We start from the raw sequence: 17,028 nt of genomic DNA on the forward strand, positions 1-17,028 counted from the left end.
TTGAATCTGAATATAGAAACATGTCCTTCAGTGAGACTAACATCGCATAATGTCACAAAGTGAACTAAACATTTTTAAGCTCTAACTTGTTTTTTCAGTTGTTGATCATTCGTGAAGTGTTGACAATGACAATCATTTGTCAGATTATGTACGACTTGAACACAGTAATGTGACATCCTTTTGAAAACAGTATTTGGTCTTCCCACTGTGAGTGTGACATCAGCTGTATGAATATGGTCTGTTCAATTTAGGAAAACTCGTGTCAACTAGGTGGAGAATAATTTTTTCTCACACCAGGCATTATTAAATTTGCATTTCTCTATGTTTACTTTTTGTTTGCAAGCCATCCCTTAAAATTCTGTGATCATTTCTCACCGGGGGCTGCAAAGTTAGCAATAATTGGTACTAATTTCAATATAAAGTGTCAGGTAAGAACGAGTGGAACTAAGTAGATTAACATTACTTTTTTTGGTGCTTGGACATTTAACAGATACATTTAAACACAATACAGTGAACAGGTTAATGACAATATAACTTAACACCTACCATATCAAATTTAATACCTTTTAAAGACTTTTTCAAGGTATTAAATGCAGATTTGGAATGCAGGAACCCTGTATATACATCTGATTCATTCAGTCATTCATTTTCTGAACCCGCTTTATCCTCACTAGGGTCACGGAAGTTGCTGGAGTCTATCCCAGCTCCATATGGATGAAGGCGGGTACACCCTGGACATGTCCCCAGTTCATCATGAAGCTGACAAACAATCACTCTCACATTCACACCTATGGGCAATTTAGATTAACCAATTAACCTATCAATGCATGCCTCTGGATGGTGGGAGGAAGCCGGAGAACCCACTCAGACATGGGGAGAACATGAAAACACAGAGAGGTCCCACCCCCATCGACTGGTGTTGGAATCGAAACCAGGACCTTATTGCTGTGAGGCACTAGTGCTATCCACTACACCACCTGCTTGCTGTATATATATGTATAAATCAAAAACCATGGACAGTCCTTCACATACAAATGCACATATACTATACAATCCCACATTTTGGATAAAGTGTTCTATCTAGAAAATTACTTCCCACCCTCTTTTTGCCGTTCACACCATAGCAAAGCAGTAACACAATGTCATCTGCCAGCACCCTACTGCCTTTCTTTCTCTTTTCATATTTACATGGACTACATATGGAACTTTCTGAAAAATTCTAACTTGCACTTGAGCATGAAGTAAATTTCTTGTAACCTCTGGCAACATAGTGCATCAGTGATAACAGCTGATTCCCTTCCAAGCATCCTGTAGCTAAATCTCCCTGAGGTTGGATGATTTTCTGGCCATATTTACATTAGTTACATTTGTGACCCAGCTCCTCCTTTTTATGCCACGACTGATTCAACCAATGTCATGTCATTTTCATGGATGCTGTTGTTGCATGTGCAAAGACAGGGATCAGATCAGACCAGATTAGAGCCAGACTGTCATATATTTGTATATGTCATATATTTATATATTTCACTTCAATAACCGGTTATTTTCATTAAAGTGGTCCTGACTGAACTAATTTTAATGCTTTTGATGGTTTTCAAATTCAGATTGTAGTTTCCACCCAAAAGTCAGTTTTGTAGGAAATCTACTGATAACATAAAAACAATCCGTATTTCATATTAAAAAGGTATTAAAACAAATGATGAGAATATAAACATGAATCCTTTCTGTTTCTCCATTAATACCATATTTTATTATTTTAATTCTGTTACCTGTTAGTGATTAATATTCATAGCACATAATTCTGATTATTCCTAACAATTTATGTGATGATTTAGTTCATCTGGACCGCTTGATCATATCCATCAAGAAAGCACTTAAAGGGGTCATATTTTGCTAAACCCACCATATTTTTGCTAAACCCACCCATCTTTGGTACATTTATTTGTGTATTTGGACCCTAATAGTTCAAAAAGTTTGAATTTGAACCCACCAGGTGCTGCAAAACTATCTTTATATTCATTTTGGAAAAAATCGAGTGGATCTCTACTAAGGCTGCATGACATTGGAAAAAACTGACATTGCGTTTTTTTTTAACCCTGTGATATATTTTGTGATATGAAAAAATACTCAGGAGGACATCATAGCTGTATGTAAATGGTCAAACAAATTAGCTGTGTTTCCTCTTGTGGCGACAGGTGGAAGGCACTGTCGACATAGAACATGTGTTCCAGTATCATCCTTCTTGTAGTTGCAATAATTCCAGATAACTCACATTGCTTTTCTTTTTGGCACCGAGTTTTCCTTTACAGTGATTTTCTCTCGTTCATTGCTCATTTTTCAATGTTGTTACTAGCGACTCACTCCAAACTGATTAAGAACATTTGTGATTGGTGGTGCACTGTGTGTCAGGGACCCTTGAACTTAGATGAGAACATGTTGAGTTAATTTGCCTCCTACATTGCAGGACCTACAATGTGACTACTGTGCACACGTACATCGCGATAACAATGCTTAAATGATATATTGTGCAGCTCTAATTTCTACAACCCGTTTTAATTCCTGCTTAATTTGTTACGCCTATAACTAGTTATGTCACAACATTTAATCTCTTCATAAACTGCAACTTTTCAAAACTCCGCCACATGTATCATCACCAGAACCCCATCCATGAGTCACATGACACCTGTCCTGCAACAACTCCACTGGCTTCCTGTTAAATTTCAGATCATATATAAAATTCTACTTCTCACATTCAATGCCATAAACCACCTTGCCCCTCAGTACCTCAGTAACCTCCTCCACATAAACATTCCCACACGCACTCTTAGTTCATCTTCATCCAACTCACCCTCCCACCTGCCTGCTTGACCACCATGGGGTCCAGAGCGTTCAGCTGTTCAGCCCCCCCACCTCTGGAATGCCCTCCCAGAACACATAAAAAACTCTGACTCTATTACCACCTTCAAATCCCAGTTTAAGACTTATTTATTCAGACAGGCCTACTCAATTCCATAATTTAAATTTTATCTACTGCCATTTTATGTACCAATGTGTTTTATATATGTGTATGTGTAATTTTAATTGTGTTTTATTTATTTTTAAGAACTTTGTACAGTGACCTTGAGTGTCCTGAAAGGCGCCTATAAATAAAATGTATTATTATTATTATTATTATTATTATTATTATTATTATTATTATTATTATTATTAATTATTTGCTCATATAAGGTCAAGACTTCCAATGAACATTTCTCCAAATAGGCAATAATTGTTTGTCAGCAGCAGCAGTTGTAGTCCATACTGAAAATATGTCCAAACTTCATATGTCCAAACATCTAACCTTTCCTAAAGGATTCATCACCATTTATTATATTATCATCATATTCACTTTGCATATTTCAGTGAAAATCAGGCATTTTTCTATATTTCATTTACTGATCATGTAAATGTTCATAAAAGCTCCAAGTAAATGAAAAGATTATTATATCAAAACAGAAAAAAAGAAAACATGACTGACCCAAACACTGTCTTTTATTAAACTTCATGGGTTTTACTGGTGAGTCAATGTCGCAGAAGATGATATTGTTTCCACATTCACTATGGAACCTCTGAAAATCCAAATGGATCATATCTGATGATGATAAAAACCTGAAAAACTGCACTTTATCAGAATTATTGTCACATCTGCTCCCAGATGTTAGTCTGGTTTTGTCTGTCTTGTCTGTCGTTTCCTGTTTTATTTTGTTAAGTTCTCCTAATATGTCGTGTCTGGTGTCTTTGCTTCCTGTCTCTAATTTGGCCCACCTGTGTGATTACCTGTCCCTGCCCTGATTTGCTGCACCTGTGTCTCATTGTCTTCCCTCCCTCTTGTGTATTTAAGCCCTGTGTTTTCCCCTGTCCTGTGCCAGTTCGTAATCTCCTTCGTGTTACTTACCAGTGTTTTTTGGATCCTGTCTGTTTGCCTGTTTTTGACCTGGATTGCCTTCTCTGACTCTTGCTTTTTGCCTGACCCTTGTCTGTGCCTCTGCCTCCAACGATTCTATATGTGTTCGACCTATTCTCCTGTTTTACTGGTATGTGAGCTTGCCTGTTCCCTGTGTCCTGTTGCCTTTCCATCTGCCTTCTCGTGTATGACCTGGTCTGTTTACTGACTTCCCTCTGCTCTCCCCTAGTCGGGTCCCCGACGTGTTTTTCCGGTCCGGGCTGTGTGGTCCCGTCTCCGATCCAGTTCACGGACCCTGTGAAGAATCCAGGACTCTGTGTCTTCAAGATTCTGTTTATTCACACTATCAGAGATTTGTCAGTTAATTTTGTGTTTAATAAACACTGTAAACTTTTACGTCTGTCTCTGGGTCTTGCATTTGGGTTCAGTTTTCGTACTCAGACCATTACAATTATTTGCATGTATTGATAGGATTAGTGATTAAGAAGTTATTGAACATTTTAGATCACTTCAGTTTTTCCACATTATACCTGATAAACTTGTCCCAGTCCCTTTCTAACTGTATTTACCAGTCTATATTTGCAACCATGTATCAGACTAAGTAAAACAGTCTCCCACCATTACTATAGTTATTCCTGACCCGTCACTGATAAATCCCAAGCTTCATTGCCCCTCAGCTGAACCTCTGGAGTCAGTGCTGCCAGCTGTGCAGACAACTCCAAAAAAAAAAAAAAAAAACACCCTTCATTTGCAACTTCATTTGAAGGTTTAATTAGGAACCGCAAGTGCTTGTAGTGTGGCCAGTGAACATCAGACAGATGGCACCAGAGAAATAGAAGTATACTGCATTTCCTTCATGACCTGAGTAAACAGCTCATATTGTTAAAATCAACTGAGGAAAGTTTTATTGATAGCAGTTTTGACAGCATCCTCGCATCCTTCATGATTTCTCCTTTGGTGTGCATCTCAGTAAATCTTGAGGATGACTTTTTTAGGACATGGTCCTATAGTGTTTCTGCTTTGTTTCTTCATTTCAGATATGGCATCAAGTCATATCACTTCTCTGCAACAATACAAACCTGTACAGATGGACTATAGGAAGAGATGGACATGATGGGTGATTTTATATTTTTATGGTTTATTTTTTTATTTCACCATGAAAATGTGTCAAAATTGGACAAAATTCTGAAGTAAACTGCAAACTTTAGCACGTTAGAACTTGAGCAACACAGGCTCCAACATACGTATACTTTAACTGCAGCATTATTTTAAATTAATTATAATATTAATAATAGAATCAATATTATATCATTAAAAATGTTTGTTTTGTTACACCTAAAATCACAGCTAAATATGTGTCCAGAGTTCAACCTTGTTGGAGAGAATGTGGAGATGTCAGTGTAAATCATGCTCATGTCTTTTGGATATGTCCTAAATTTACATCATTCTGGGATAATGTATATTCAACGATTGTTAAGATATTGGGTTATGCAATTCCTAAAACATGTTTGGTGATGTATTTTGGATGTATTATTGGTAATAATGTAAGAAAAAAATGATAGATATTTGTTTAAAATACTATTAGCAGCCTGCAAAAAGGCTATTACCAAAAAATGGTGCAGATTAGAACCACCTACAACTAACAATTGGCTACAAACTGTGAAATGAATATTTGAGATGGAGATTCTGATCCATAGATTGAGGACTCAAGAAGAACAGTGTTATGATAAAAGGAAGAAATGGACAATTTTCATTTCAACGTCACATTACTAAAAAGAATTATTAGTCACAAAGGTTTATTATGGTCTATGTATCCCAAATGTCCCTTATGTTTGTTTTGTAATGTACAGAAATCAAACAAACAAAAAAAAAAATAAAGTGAAAAAAAAACAACTTTGTTCTTTCCCTTAAGTCTATAAATGAAGACCCACATTTAGTCTGGAGTTGTTTGTGACTGTGCCATCCTATATTTGTGTTCCTTAATGACTTTCTAATTCCTCATCAGTGGGTAGCTAGCCTCCACAGCAGGCAGACAGAGAGCTGTGGCAGGGTGCCATCCAGGAACAGGTGCTGTTCCATGTTGTGCTTATGGTGTCCGTAGGCCTCAATTACATCCTTTAGGTTGCTTTTAAATTGGGAGCACTTCAATGGGCTTGGCGTTTTGCTCTGAGCTTAACATTTTCTGCTAACACAGATGAGACCCCAACTGCAAATCCTAATGTATTTGTGGCTGTTGCTTACTGAAACCAAGACAGTTCATCTCCAAGACAGTCAAAATAAATTTTGGAACAATAGCGACAATCTTTGATATATGACAGCAGCCACTTTTACACAGAGATCCTGGAAAAAAGGTGAGATGGTGATCCCACCTTTTTGCCCCCATTGACCAATTTCCACAGCCAAGCCAAAGGAGTACCAAAGGTAAGACCGGCTGGACTTTTGCACAGCGGAACTGCATTCCAGAATCAAAGGGGCGGTAATCCACCGAAGTCCCAACAGCTCGTGGATCTGGGCTTGTCTCCAGTTCGACATCTTTCTGGTTGTATTGATAGGTTTCTTTACTGTACACGGCCCATACTCATTATTAAATCCCCCCGGCGCTGGGATCGCACACTCAATACGTCATCAAAACGTCACACCTTGGTAACGGAATCAGAGGTGTTCCTTTCACATAGCGTTCTGGAATCCAGATTCCACCTTTATCACATTTCTGTTACTACCTGCAGAGGCGTTACAGAGCCATGACAGAGGTGGGACCAAATGATCCTACCATTTCATTTACACAGACGTCGTTCTGGAATAAAGATGAAATATTCCCGGTGTGCTGTGTAAAAGGGGTTAGAAATATGGAAGCTGGTTTAGGTTTTTATTAAAGTATTAAAGTAAAACCACAGACTTTAGATAAAACCAACAATTAGCATTATTCACCTATTCAGTTTTTTTACCACAAAACTCTGAATATGTTGAAAACCATTTTAGAGTCAATTTCAGTAATGTTATTCAAAGGCTTCCAACACAGGGGATTGTTAAAGTTGCACTTCCCAAGGTAATGACAAATTCAGCAACAATGATCTTTTTCAGAGGTCAAAGTATTTTACATTTATTTACATTTAATTAAGCAATGCAGTGATTGAAATGAAAGAGATATAATAAAAAAAGAACTATATACAACAAAGGAACTATATGCAATAAAGGAAACCAAAAAAAACAAAAAAAACAAAAATATATTGGTACAGGAACGATGATTTGATTTTTTCCCATCCTGGTGTGGACCTTGTTTACTGGTGCTACTCAGTCAGCACGCATGCTTTCTGTAATAAAACCAAAGTGGAGAAAAGATGTGAGACCAACAAGTTCATGGAACTGCACATATCGCCTTTCTCTAAAATGATCACCATTAAGCCAAAAAAAAAAAAAGAATTATACAGAGATAAGATGACATTTTGTCGACATAATTGTCTACAACAATAATTGAATTCAACATTACAACTGTGTCTGGTCTGTACCTGTAAATGTATTAAAGGAAAACATTTGAAAATATAATGTTCATTGTAACTTTTCAAGTCGTACACATTTAATATTATACCATGGTTATTATATATGTAGCCTATCTATGAAAAAAAGTGAAAGTTAAGATCCTATGTTGGTACACACAAGGTTAAAATATTGCTTAAGGTTGAAACCAGACTGTGGACCATCTCGATCAATTCTTCAAAGGAAAAAAAAGCCAGCTCCAAAAAATTAATTAAAGGCAGCATTATGTTAATGAATTTTGAAGCCAATGAGTGCAATAAGTTCATACAGTTATTTAGCATAAAAAGTCAACAATAAGTCACATTTTCTCACAGAAAGTTCCAGTTTTTCTAAACAAGGAACTTTTGCCAGAAACAAACACAGTAAGTCTGTCCGCCATGACACCTCTCGTCTGCTGGTCAGATCACTCAGAGCAACAGAACAGAACACATCTACCGACCTCCTCTGATCTCAACCAGCACGGAGACAACACTTTCACTTTTATATTAACAAATCACATTAATAATATCATATTCAGGAATTCATCAGCACTAAAGGTCGAGTTTTATTTTCCACACAAAAGCATTTCCTTAATTTTCCCTTTTTTAGTCATATCGTGCACAACAAATGAAAATTTTAAAGGTCATGAACTGGTCAACCCTACAATCCAGTTCCTGTTCACCCTCCAGCTATTACAAAACAAGTTTAGATTATCGGACCCTTTATGAGAGTTGCATTATGTTTTTTTCATTGTTGATGAGAAAACTGGTTCATTAACAAAGTCCCAGTTTATGTAACTACTTGGCAACTTAAGATCAACAATCATAAAAAAACATTGAATTGCAGTGAACAGAAATTCACATAACCAGCGATTACTTTGAAAGTTGACAGAAAGTGATTAAATATTTCCACAATTGTTATTTTTACATATGTTATGAGACACTATGAGACATATTGTGTCAAATTCTGATACAGTGTTTTCTATTTTATCTGAGTATTCAAGTTTAGCCAAGAATTACCTATCTAAAATGTATTATGTGTGCACAAAATGACAATAAACACTCTTGAATATATTGTGATGACTGTTCTGAGGAAAGGAAAATTGTCAGACTGATGCTCAAATCTTACACAGTTCATTCATGCAAAAAGGGCTACAATCAATTATTGTTCATTATTAAGTGCTGTTTGTTTCTCTCTGTCATTAATTATAGTTAATCAAAGACAGGAGATGACTTAAAAGCATCACTGCAAAGAGGTCAAATGCCTAAACATTATCTGGTGGGTACAGCATTTCAAGGAAAATCATCAAGCGGAACAGTAAAATCTGTTTTGTTTTGTTTTTTTTCATTCCTACAGCAAACTATATCTCTAACGCACCTCATAAACCATTCCAACAAATATCCAAAGATTGATATAAAAGCATTATTCAGCATGTAACTACTGTTGTCTTGTCTACCAAACAACACAATAACATGTGAGATGGGAAAAAAAATGTTTGTATTTCTTTCTTTCCTGGAAGACCCAGTCATTTGTGAAGAGATTACTGAAGGTAACTGTAACTGATTTACTCTGAGCTTTGCTGCCACCAAGTGATTAATACTGGAATGGTGTGTTTGTGTGCAACTGTGGCAGAAAAGAGCAGCAGAAAGGCTTTATTGCCCTCTTGTGGTGATTTCTGAGAGACAGGCTATTCATCCACAGGGGTTGGACAAAATAATGGAAACTCCTTCACCTCAAGATGATAATGCCCCAATCCATACAGCTAGAATTGTTAAAGAATGGCATGAGGAACATTCTAATGAAGTTGAGCATCTCGTATGGCTGGCACAGTCCCCAGACCTCAACATTATTGAGCATTTATGGTCAGTTTTAGAGATTCAAGTAAGACGTCGATTTCCACCGCCATCGTCTCTAAAAGAGTTGGAGGGTATTCTAACTGAAGAATGGCTTAAAATTCCTTTGGAAACAATTCACAAGTTGTATGAATCAATACCTCGGAGAATTGAGGCTGTAATTGCCGCAAAAGGCGGACCTACACCATATTAAATTATATTTTGTTGATTTTTTTTAAGGTGTTTCCATTATTTTGTCCAACCCCTGTATAAATCTCCACATGAATCTCCTATGTGAGTCTTTCATAGTGGGGACAAGTTTTGGGAAGAGAAGCCTTTCTAATAGTAAGTGTTTGTCTTTACCTGATGAGTTGGATGGTCCGCCTCAGACCAGGAACAGGGTTAGTGCAGACTGGAGTCATGTCTGGCAGCTCAATGACAGGTGACTCCTGAGAGGCAAAGAGCAGAGGAAAATGAAATACTTTTAAATCAGCTTTTCTTAAGTTGTCGAAAACGCAACAAGACACAACCTCCTCTTTTCTTCATGGACTAAGAGCTGAAGCCAACAAGTCCATCATTAGAGTGGTCATCACCAGTACTCTCACCTGGACCCCCTTTGTCACCAGTCTTGCCAGGAAGACTATAGTGGGGCTCTACATACTAAGCTGGTCAAGGAACCTTCTATTCTACCTTTTAAGACCAGAGTTACCATCTACATAAGAGCCCTCATGGAGTATGCATCACCTATTTGGAGTGGAGTGGGCAGCACAGCACACCTAAGCAGAAAACCCTCCACCTCTTGAGAATTGATAATCCTATCTTAGCTGGTATATAGTTTAGTTCAAGGGCCACATTCAGCCCAATTTGATCTGAAGCAGGTCAAACCAGTAAAATAATAGCATAATAATCTATAAATAATGACAAGTCCAAGTTTTTCTCTTTGTTTTAGTGCAATAAAAAACATTAAATTATGAAACTATTTACATTTACAAAGTATCCTTTCACAAAACGATGTGAATAACCAGAATAAAATGAAATTTCTTCAGAAAAATAAGAGCAATTTCAATAATATTATGCCTCAGCTAATCATTTACACATGTGCTTTATACACGGTGTTACACAAACATTTGGAATCAAGCATAATATTGTTAAAATTTTGTAGTTAGGAAGTAAAATAAGAATATTCTCTACAATATAATGCCTCAGCTTATTATTAACACAACTTGCAAATCACAGTTTATCTACAAAGGCACAAAACATTTAGTAACAGGCGGAATATTATTAAACTTGCACTTCATTTTCAGGTTGTTGACATTTAATTGTTTTATTATGCTGTTATTTCACTGAAATCACATTGGTCTGCATATGACTTTTAACACCCTTAACTGTCTAAATCTTCAGTGTAATTTTGGTACTAAGCAAATCCATCCTGCGGGTTGGATTGGAACCTTTGGCAGGACAGTTTTGGACCACAGGTCACATTTGACACCCCTGATCTACATGATCAGTGAATTAAATGTAGTAAAACACAAGATTTTCTTTGCATGTGTGCACTTTCTGTGAGTGCATGTAAGTAAATGTAAATATGTTTGTTTGCATCTATAGTCTTTATGACTATTCATTTTATTGTTGTACAAAGAAGGATGACCATGAAAAGCACTGATCTTCACAAATTACTCTTCTGTTATGTATCGCATTGCAAAGTCTATATTTATATGACAATATTCATGCAACAAAGATTCACAATTTTTTTTTTTTTCTCTGTGTCCTTTTCTTTCTTTCAGTGAGCAATATTTACACCTTTTTTTTCTTTTTCAAAAAATAAAAATAAAAAAAATAAGAGAACAATGTATTTTGTACCAATGATGTCCTGTGTAATATGTTATGCGACTGTTTTGAATAAAAATGAGAAAAAACAAAAAACAAAAAACAAGATTTTCACTGAAAAAATGCAAAATACAGATGATAAAATTATAATAATAATAAATGGTGATAAATAACTTTAAAAAGGTTAAATCTAGAGAAGGGATCTTGCAACACTGCACTTCTTACAGGCATTTTTTTCTTCAGACCGTGTCTGGAGCTGTAGGCGCTATTCTTCCCTCAGTGTCTACTAGCTCACAAACAAGACTGACTATGACCTCAAATCCATCCTGCATAACCCCCACTAGATCTCACACAAGTCTCCATCAGACCTCATACACACCAAGGCCATGTCGCTTATGGAATTCTCTGCCAACCCACATCTTCCCGCCAGAGCCAAACATGGCCAAATTCAACCCATAAAGACCCAAACTTTTCCTCAGTTTTCTCTGTTTCTGATACAATAACCTTTTCATTTAGTCTGAACATCTATATCAGGAGAGTCAAACGCATTTTCTTTCAGGGGCCACATGCAACCAAATTTGATTTGACCAGTAAAACGATAACATAATACATAATGACAAGTCCAAAAAATTATCTTAGTTTTAGTGCAAAAAATAACATTAAATCATGAAAATATTTATATTTACAAATTATCCAAACAAAAAGTTTGTATGTGAATAACCTGAAATTTCTTAAAATAAGTGTAATTTTAACAATATTATGCCTCAATTAATCATTTATACATGTGCATTACAGATCAGACCTACAAAGACACTAAACATTTAGTAACAGGCAGAATATTGTTAAATTGTACTTAATTTTCTTTAGACAGGTTGTTCATATTTGTTCAGGTTATTCACATTTAATTGTTAAAAGATAGTTTGTTAATGTACATATTTTCATAATTTAATATAATTTTTTTGCACTAAAACAAAGAGAAAGTTTTGAATCATTATTTATAGGTTATAGCTATTATTTTACTTGAAATCATATTGGTTCTGTATGTGGAACCTGAGCTAAAATGAGTTAGTCCTTAGCTGTTAATATCTTCAGTGTAGTTTTTACAAATTCATCCAATTTGGACCCTTTGGTGGGTCGCATGTTTGACACCCCTGATCTACGTGATCAGTGAATTAAATGCAGGAAAATACAAGATTTTCACTGAAAAATCATAAAATACATATGATAATATTATAATAAATGGTGATAAATAACTTTAAACAGGATAAATGTAGAGAAAAAATTCATTTGGGAACAGTCACAAAAGTAACACTGGGTCTTTATGGGTTAAGAAAAATGTTAATGATTATTTATCTAATTCAATCAAACTAAGAAAAGTAATGTATCAAGTAAAATAAAATCTAACTTTAGCTTAAGCAGGGGACACACTTAAAGACAATTGGGCTGTTTTTGTCCCGATTTTCCTCCTTCCCGACCAAGGACAGCAAACGGCAGATTATCTTATGTTTTATAAGATTATCCTGTGGTCTGAGGTTGTGTTAAGAGTGAATTTGTCCCGATAATCGGCTCTGAAACGGGTCGGGGCTGACAATCATAAATATTATACTTGTTCAATATTTATGACGAAAAATCTTCATGAGTGGGGTGTGTAACAGATAAAAAATCTCTTCAGATTTACAAAATCCTTATGTGTGTACCCCACTTTAATGGGCTGAAAAAAAAAGTAGATCTGGGTTTTTCAATGTGTCAGTGACTTTTAAAAAAAACCTTGAGCAAATATTAACATACATCAAACTTGGGCCTCTTAGTCGATGCCTCAGGTTCAGGAAGGTGAGGTCTCTTGAGCTCACATCAGCGTTTATATGGACTTTGGAGGTGTTTCCTGTACAAGTCGATGTTTATTGGCTGAACTTCCTGCGTCTGACCCACGTGGTCTCGTGTTGACCCTTGAGAGGTTGGAGTTGTATGTGGGTTTGGTGAACTGGAACCCTTGAGCTGAGGAGCTGTTGGTCACATAGGGAGGTGCTGTGGCTTTGGTTTGGGAGCTCACTGTGGACATGTTCGCTGATTGACTTTGGTCAATCTTTACACGCTCCTCATCGGGCAGCAGCCAGTGAAGATCAGCCTTTTTGGCGTAAGAGGCTGACAGGATCATTCCCTCCCTAAAGATCTTACCATTTTCTGCCAGACTGTAGACTACAAAAACATAAAAAACATCATTTATCATTTGTGTAAAGCAGGGGTTCCCAAAGTGGGGTACGTGTACCCCCAGGGGTACTTGAAATTTTGGGGGGAAAAATACATTAAATAAGTCATCATGTACCGAAAAGAAAATAAAAAATGAGAAGTAGTGGTGAAATATAAAACACAATAATTACATTTATATAATAGTTTTATTGTCAGTTATCTTGTTTAAGCTTTGGGAACATTTTAAGAACATTTCTCTTTTAAATAATTCAAAATGAGTTTATTTGAGTAGCTAAGTAGTAGCTTTTCTGCCAGACTGTAGACTACAAAAACATAAAAAACATCATTTATCATTTGTAGAAAGCAGGGGTTCCCAAAGTGGAATACGTGTACCCCCAGGGGTACTTGGAAGAAGCCCAGGGGATATTTGAAATGTTTTGTTTGTTTGTTTTTTCTTTTTTAAATACATTAAATAAGTCATCATGTACTGAAAAGACAATAAACAATGAGAATTCATGCTGAAATATAAAACACAATAACTACATTTATATAATAATTTTATTGTCAACTATCTTGTTTAAGCTTTGGTAATATTTTAAGAACATTTCTCTTTTATATTATTCAAAATCAGTGTATTTGAGTAGCTAAGTAATAATTTTTGGTTGATGAGATTAATTTATTAATTAATGACCAATTTATTTATTTTTCTTATCAATGAAAGAGGGCATTTTTCAGTTTATATTTTGCACACATAATTTACTTGTTGTTTGTTTACACCTTTGGCACAGGAACAATTTAGCCTTTTTTTTTTTTTTTTTTTTTAAGTCAAAAATGCAGAAGCAAGAGTTGGGGGCACTTGGCTTAAAAAGTGTATTTCAGGGGGTACTCCACAGTAAAAAATTGAGAGCCACTGGTGTAAAGTATTTGATTTTAGAGATCTAACTCTACTGGATTAAAACAGACATACTAGTATTGCAGAAAGACTGAAGACTGAAGGTCAAGTAAATGTTTTCTTTATTGCCATTAGTTTTAACGACAAGTCCAAGCAGGAACTTTGTGCTCAAACATTTCCTAAAAAAGACAGAAAGAAATACATGTCAGTGAGTTTACAAAGATGACAAACCAAACTTTCAGCACCAAAATAAACATTTCTTGACATAAACCATTTTTATTTTTATAATATGCTCTTTATGACTGTCATTTTGTCAGGAACACATTTCAATGCGTGTCCTCCACTGCTGAAGAACTATAAAGAAGAAATATAAAGAAATACATGTTAGAACCATATGTATTATGTCTCCTATGTGTGGAGACTTATGGGACACCCTGTAGTTTTATTGTCAGTTATCTTGTTTAAGCTTTGGGAACATTTTAAGAACATTTCTCTTTTAAATAATTCAAAATGAGTTTATTTGAGTAGCTAAGTAATAATTTTTTGTTGATGAAGGTAATTTATTAATTAATAACCAATTTATTTATTTTTCTTGTCAATGAAAGAGGGCACACAAAATGTACTTCAAAAATGTGCTATTTTCTGTACATTACAATTAAATATACTGTATGTTGTTTGTTAACAAAGTTTTTAAAATATAAAGAGACACCTTTGGCACAGGAAAAAATTTAGCCTTTTTTTTGTTTTTTTCAATCAAAAATGCTGAAGTGAGAGATGGAGGGTCTTGGCTACAAAAGTGTATTTCAGGGGGTACTCCACTGTAAAAAGTTTGAGAATCATTGGTGTAAAGTATTTAATTTTAGAAATCTAACTCTACTGGATTAAAAAAAAGACATACTAGTATTGCAGAAAGACCGAAGACTGAAGGTTAAGTCAATGTTTTCTGTATTCTCGTTGGTGTTAAAGACAAGTCCAAGCAGAAACTTTGTGCTCAAACACTTCCTAAAAAAAGACAAAGAAATACATGTTAGTGACTTGACAAAGACGACAAACCAAACTTTCAGCACCAATATTTAACAGGTTTAATAATGATTCAATTAAATAATTTACTTGTCATTGGTTTTGTCCTCAGGGAAGGACTTGAGGTTAACATGGACCAGAGAGATGTGACGATGTCTCTCTAGATTTCCAACCAGGAGTCTGATCTTCGACTCAACAAGTCTGGCCCTGATGGAATGAACAAAATACAAGACTTAAAAGAGTTGAAAGCACAACAGACATAAATGTTACATGTCAGAGATAAACAGTGTAATTTACTGAGGGGATCTCAACCACACTGTGCAATATCAACTCTACCTGTCAACTGGACTATATTCAATGCAATACTTTTTATTATCAAACTAGTTTCATTTTTTTTTTTGTCACATATTTTATTTTGTGCATTATTTATTTATGGATTTTTATACTGACTCTTTTATTCGGTCTATAAGTGTATTTTATTCTGTCTGCAAGTGTTTTATGAGTGTATTTTTTTTTAGACCAATGCATCATCATTATACAATTTTTATATTACATTACATCTATGATGAAAATGTTTAAATGACAATAAAGAATCTGACTCTGAGGTGTTTTCAGCACATAGATGAATGCATGAATGCAACAACAAAAAGTGTCTATATTTGCTCCAGTTTGACTCAAACTTGGCTTTTCATCGTCGTTCTTCTGGTACTCACCATTCACTGTGGTCCTTCTCTGTGGCTGCACTTGCTCGTAACGCACTGTAATCAGTGGTGGCACCAGGATTTTTAAAAGTGGGGGGGACAACTGGAGGGCAAAGAAAATGATGGGGGGGGGGGGCAGACAAAAAAATTTCGTGCATAGCGCGAAATTAACACTTTTCACTTTAGCGGCTGACACATACATATATATATATATATATATATATATATATATATATATATATATATATATATATATATATATATATATATATATATATATATATATATATATATATATATACAGGGTGGGGAAGCAAAATTTACAATATTTTGAGGCAGGGATTGAAAGACAGTGTATGACCAATTAGTTTATTGAAAGTCATGAGAATTTATTTGCCACAAGAAAATTTACATAATAGAAAATGTTTTTTATTTTATGTGTCCTCCTTCTTTCTCAATAACTACCTTCACACGCTTCCTGAAACTTGTGCAAGTGTTCCTCAAATATTTGGGTGATAACTTCTCCCATTCTTTAATAGTATCTTCCAGACTTTCTCGTAATAGTTTTGCTCATAGTCATTCTCTTCTTTACATTATAAACAGTCTTTATGGACACTCCAACTATTTTTGAAATCTCCTTTGGTGTAACGAGTGCATTCAGCAAATCACACACTCTTTGATGTTTGCTTTCCTGATTACTCATATGGGCAAAAGTTTCTGAAAATGTATGGATAATAGTGTTAGGTATGATTATGACATCAATATATGTTTGGTTTTAAAACAATTGACGTAGTGCCTGCTGAGAAAAAACAACTACATGTTCATTGTAAATTTTGCTTCCCCACCCTGTATACATATACATATACATATATATATATATATATATATATATATATATATATATATATATATATATATATATATATATATATATATATATATATATATATATATATATATATATATACACATACATATGTGTGTGTGTGTGTGTAATGTATACCCTATCCGTTACACTTTATATAGAGGGTAATTTTAGGTAAAATCAGGTAATACTTAATGTATTCAAGGTATTTGTTAAAAACTACAGCATGAACAACTCAGACTTTCTGT

At 35.0% G+C, this 17,028-nt stretch overlaps 1 long non-coding RNA gene across 1 annotated transcript; it reads left to right on the forward strand.

Moving 5' to 3' along the window:
- Positions 1–860: 860 nt before the first annotated feature.
- LOC115415272 (uncharacterized) lies at positions 861–13,987 on the forward strand. The gene is made up of 3 exons (XR_003934788.1): positions 861–996; positions 1,626–1,628; positions 13,973–13,987. It is a non-coding gene; the product is annotated as an uncharacterized LOC115415272 (long non-coding RNA).
- Positions 13,988–17,028: the final 3,041 nt, after the last annotated feature.

The sequence above is a fragment of the Sphaeramia orbicularis genome, chromosome 24 (assembly GCF_902148855.1).
Source record: "Sphaeramia orbicularis chromosome 24, fSphaOr1.1, whole genome shotgun sequence".
Lineage (NCBI taxonomy): Eukaryota > Metazoa > Chordata > Actinopteri > Kurtiformes > Apogonidae > Sphaeramia > Sphaeramia orbicularis.